Below are 6,105 nucleotides of genomic sequence, written 5' to 3' on the forward strand. Positions count from 1 at the left end.
AGTTTTGGGGGAGTAAAAAGTTATCCACAGATGTTCTACCATGTAGGGATCGGCACCCCACCCTCTGTGTTGTTCAATGGCCAACTATATATTAATTTACACTTTCTAATCTAGACTTTACAACTTGCTTTGGTTGGAATTAAGATAATGTGGCATCTCAGTAACTGGCCAAGTGAAAGCTGCTTTTTTTTTTTTTTATGTTTTTATTGATTTCTAGGAGAGAGAGAGACAGCATGAGCAGGGGAGGGTCAGAGAGAGAGGGAGCCAAAGACTGAAACAGGCTCCAGGCTCCGAGCTGGCAGTCAGCACAGAGCCCGACACGGGGCACGAACCCACGAACCGCGAGATCATGACCCAAGCGAAAGTCGGACACTCAACCGACTAAGCCACCCAGGCGCCCCAAGTGAAAGCTGCTTTTAATATTTGTCATTGATTCTTTCTGGTTTTAATACCTTAAAAGCTACTCCAAAATATTGTAAGTCACCAGACGTATTTCTAAACCATTAGACGTAAAACGTCAAACTATTACTGTAAACTTGATGTTATACTGATGCTTCTCTATAAATGGAATCTAAATCTTAGGAAATCATTAACAATTTTATGATTTATATTTATATATCAGACATGCTTTTCACTCTTTTATTCATGCAAAGCCACAAGGAAAAACTCCATTTTTATTAGCACAGGTTTTAGTTTCTTTTCTTATTTTTAGTTTCTATAATGGCAGATTTAGATAAAATAGCCCTGAGAATTGCTCTTAAAAAAATAGAAGCCTATAAAATTGGGAGTCATTATGCTTATTATACCAAGTTAAAAGTAAGCTGGTTTCAAAAAAAAGCCAGCTACTCAAAAATATAATCTCTTTTAACCTCACTGCCCTTGCTATAGCAGTTTGCTGTTTTTTCTATTTCTTGACACACTGCTCTGTATAATTAGTTTCATTTATTTAGCAACATTCCTTTTGTACATGTGAATACTAAAGTTTCTATGTACACATTTTCTTTTACTGAAACACACCATGATGTGTCATATTGGCTCAAACGCAAATGTAGGATTGTATATAATAGTGGCCACTTATTTTTCAAAACACAGAAATATATTTTCAAGTAATTTCTGGAAAACTGAGTGCTTCAACTCTGCTTCAAGCCTTTTCACTAAAACTCTCTCATAATTTAATAAATTTCATTCATGAATTCCTCATCCTGATTGAGGTCTAAGTCTCCTACCTCAAGCTTACTCTATGTCAGGGTCCTAAAGCAAGTTGATTTGGGATTTACTTGTAAGTTAAACTAAAGCTCTGAAAAGAATTTAACGCCTTTACTTTTTAATCATTATTAATAAGAACAACTGGGAACAACTTGGGTTATCTTGGGAAACCTAGCAAGTGGATGTTATGGCAAATGTCAACTGACTTAACAGGTTCCAAATCCCCTGGGGTCTTAGCAGAGTGAGGGGAGGGCCTGGTTCCTGGGTCTCCAACCCTTCCTTCGGACTTCTCCTTTTATCTGTCTTATTTGTATATGCTACCAGTCTGCTTGCTTTCTCTTTTTTCTCTCCTCCACCTCCCTTTCTTTGCTAGGAGTTATTACTGTGCAGCCCTTCCCTTCTCCATCTGCACATTTCAGTCCTACAGACGTTAGGTGGGCCAGAAAAAAGCAGGGATCTGTGCAGAGGAGCAGCTGGTGTGGGGTGTCAGAGACTAGAGGAGAGTGTGGAGGGGGTGTGTGTGGGGGGAGGGTAGATAGCTGGTGCAAGGAGTCAGAGCCCAAAGACAGCAAGGTGTCCACATGGGGGAGCACCTTGGCGTGGTGGTTGGAACCTGAACACAATGAGAGAGGGTGTCCTTCCACAGGGGCAGCATAGTTCTATAACCCGAGCGTGGGGAAAAGGGCATTCACCCAGGGGGAAGGCAGGGGGCCTGCTGGCAAAGCTCAAGCAGGGTGAGGAGGGTGCTCAGGTATGAGGGAGTCAGCGACCAAGCAGGGTCAAGTGTCCCTGTGTGGGGGTGGCTCAGAGTGGGATGTCAGAGCTAGGCAGGGTGACAAGAGTATCCCCACAGAAAAGGGGTCCACTGATGAGGACTGGAACCCAACTGTGTAGGATATTCATATGTAAGGACGGCCTAGAATGAGGTGTTAGAGAATAAACAGGGTGAAGACGGCCACAGAGGGGTGGGAGTGGGGGAGGCCCGGCATGGGGTACTGGAGCTTAAGTGGGGCAAGAGGGGCATCCATGATAGGTACAGCCTGGTATGAAGCATCAGAGCCTGAGTGGGGGTAGAGGTATCCATGTGAGAGAGAGGTAGCACTGGTGATGAGAGACAGGTTACATACAGGGAGACTGACCAAAGAATTTAAATATACTAAAGCTAATGAGACCCAGTCGATCACGGTCAGAGAAGAGAGAAACCCTACTGTGTTGTTATGTTTGGAGTATCAGTATGAAGTCATAGATTTCAACAGAGATAGATAGAAATCTACACACACACACACACACGTAGAAATCTAGATTTCTATCTACACACACATATACACATTTCCTAGATTTGTCTCCTAAAAGAGCCTGAGAGTGGTACTCTTCCCAAAGCGACAGGCACACCTAATGCCTAGACCTTGGCTTTTAAGCATTCTCACTCAAAGACACAAGGGCTTTTTGGAAAATGGCCAGTTCCTGGGCTGCGGCAGGGAAAATTCAAGATGAGTCTAGAAGATTCTGTTGTAGCAAAAATGTAAAGGATTCAAATAATGATTTGTCAGTAGGCCACAGAAGCCAACTTGCCACTGACCAAATTAGGGACAATAGGAGTATAAAAATAAAGGGTAATGAAGTACGGTTCCTGGGCCAGCAGCAATAGCAGCACCTGGTAACTTGTCGGAAATGCACATTTTCAGGTCACAAAATCAGGAACTCTGGAGATGGAGCCTAGCAGTGTGTTTTCACAAGCCCTCTAAGGTATTCTCATACATACTCAAGTATGAGAACTACAGGACTAAGAAACCATGAGTCCATTAAAGAAATGAATAAAATGAAAGTTTGATGAGGAATATAATTTCTACATCATCTCCAAAGTACCACTTCACAAAATACTTACCAGAGAAAGTAACTTAATAATGAAAAAGTCTTCTCTATACCACTCAATGAAGTGATCAAAGTGAACCTAAGTCACAGGACAAACTGAAATTGAGCACCCCCTGATGTGATGAGGAAACACAACTACACAGATGCATAACTTAATTTAATAATAAGGAAGTATCAGACAAATTCTGACTGAAGGTCATCCTACAAAATCACTGGTACATTATCTTTAGAAAATCAAGGTCATGAAAATCATGAGAATTCTGAGTGAACAACTCATTATTTTCAACAGTAGTAGACACATTAAAAGTGCTCAATAAATGTTTATGAGGTACAAAGGTTACCTTAAGTAGCTCTGTACTTTTGGTTTCTTCAAGTCATTAAAATATTCCTATAAAATATATAAAAATTTAAATTTAACAGTTTTACCCTATTACTTTCACAGTAGTTTATCTTAAGTCATAATAGTTTATCTTGGCATGTCTGGGTATCTCAGTTGGTTAAGCCTCCAACTCTTAGTTTCGGCTCAGGTCACAATCTCATGGTTCATGAGTTCAAGTCCCAAGTCGGGCTCTGTGCTGACAAGGCAGAGCCTGCTTGGGATTCTCTTTCCCTCTCTCTGCCCCTCCCCTGCTCACTCACGCTCTCTGAAAATTAAAAAAAAAAAACTTAAAAAAAAAGTTTATCTTGAGGAATTCTTTCTGATTGTAATTGGAGTACAAAGCCAAATATTTTAAGGCATGTCCAAATAACAATGAACCATGTCATCAGCATATGGAATAATATTTTTCTGATTCTGCCTGCAGTACATCCAGAAGGTTTTACCCTACTGACTTGAAAGTAAAGGCAGAAGGAACGCACTGCTGTTTCACTTGCTTGGAAATTTGCTAATGAATGATCTAATGTACTAGGAAATCATTTCCAACTCTAATTTGGGAGGTAATATTAAGGATATACTCTGGGCATCAATAACCCAAGAGTCCTCATCAGACTCAGAGTTAGAAGAAAACACCGGAGTAAATCTTCATGATCTTAAGTTAGGCAATGACACCAGATGCACAATCAATAAAAGAAAAAAATCGATAAACTGGACTTCATTAAACTCTTGTGCTTCAAACAATACCAACAAGAAAGCTAAAGGACAATTTACAGAATGGGAGAAAAGACTTGTAAATTGTGCATCTGATAAGGGTCTTATATTCAGATTACATAAATAACTCCTACAACTCTTTGATAACAACCTAGAGCAAAGGATTTAAAAGACACTTCTAAGAAGATAAGCAAATAGCCAATGAGCACATGAAAAGATCCTCAAAGTCATTAGCCATTAGGAAAATGTGACTGAAAATCAGAGAGACTTCACAGGCTAAAACCAGAGACTGCAGGTATTGGAAAAGATGTGGAGAAACTGGAACCCTCCTGTACTGCGGATGGGAAAGTAAAATGGTACAACCACTTTGGAAAAGTTTGCCAATTCCTCAAAAGGTTAAACATAGAGATAACAAAACCAAGCAGTTCCACTTCGAGGTATATACCCAAGAAAAAGGAACACAGGTCTACACAAAAGCCTGAACATAAAATGTTCACAGCAACATTATTCATAACAGTACCAAAGTGGAAACAACCCAAATGTCAACTTGTGAATAAATATAGGACATCCATATCATAGAATATTATCTGGCAATAAAAAGGAATAAGTACTCATGCTTGATACAAGAAGGAAACTTAAAAACATACAAAGAAACCAGTCACCAAAGACAAAATAATGTATGATTTCATTTGTGAAATGTCCAGATAAGGCACATCTACAGAGATAGAAAGCGGATTAGTGGCTGCTTAGTTAGGGTCAGGGGATTGGGGAGTGAGCAGGGAGAGGCTGCTAATGGTGCAGCATTTCTTTTTGCGGTGATGAAGATGCTCTGGAAATAGTGGCATGGTTTCAGAGAACATACCAGGAGCCATTGAATTTTATACTTTAAATCAGTTAATTGTGTGGTATGTGAGTTATATTTCAAAGCTGCTAAAAATAAAGAATAGTAAAGTATGTATTTCCTCTAAACAATAACAGGAGCATGCAAATACAAAGTCTGATTAAAGTGGTACTTACTGCTACTTTTTTCTTGATAAACTATTAGAGAAAATTGCAATCATTTTAACTAGTGTAAATAATGTAACAATAATGGTTTGGATGCTGAAGACAAAGACAGTGTTAGCAATATTTTCAACTAACTTCCTCTACTTTTCAATTCTTGATAAATTAAGATGATAGGGTTATCATGCCAAGGAATTGTATAAGAGTATAATGTTGTAAAAAAAAAATTTCAGTTAGTCCAGATATTAAGTACAAATTAATTTTTAAGATATTTGACTTGATATTTAAGAGAATGCCATTGATAATACTTTACAGAAATGTGCCTTTAAAAAGTATAGAATACCCAACACTAAATCTATGAAGCCTGACAGAAGACATGGTTAAAAATGAATGATATAAAATAAAGTTATATTTTTATGTTTTATTTATTTGACAGAGTGAGCGCATGTGCGTGCGGGGGAGGAGCAGAGAGAGAGAGAGGGAGAGGGAGAATCCCAAGCAGGCTCCACCCTGTCAGCCTGCAGCCACACACAATCCTACAAACTGAGATCATGGCCTGAGTCAAAATCAAAGTTGGACGCTCAACCAACTGAGTCACCCACGTGCCCCAAGGCTTCTTTCAAAACTAAGTTATTTTAGGGGTGCCTGAGTAGCCCTTGATTTTTGGCCCAGGTCATGATCTCATGGTTCCAGGGTTCGAGCCCCTTGTTGGGCTGAGTGTGGGGCCTGCCTGAGATTCTCTTTCTCTCTTCCTCTGCTCCTCTCCCTCTCTCCCCTGCTGGCATGCACTCTCTCTAAAAATAATTAAAAAATAATAAAGCCTTAAAATTACAATAAATACAATTTCATGTATTTTAATCCTAGACTTCACTATTTTTATTTACCTTGTAAAATGTATAGCAACTTAATACGTGTAGATATGCAAATCATTGCTACTA

This window comes from Hyaena hyaena, unplaced genomic scaffold (genome assembly GCF_003009895.1).
Source record: "Hyaena hyaena isolate Hyena2069 unplaced genomic scaffold, ASM300989v1 scaffold_635, whole genome shotgun sequence".
NCBI classification, from domain to species: Eukaryota; Metazoa; Chordata; class Mammalia; order Carnivora; family Hyaenidae; genus Hyaena; species Hyaena hyaena.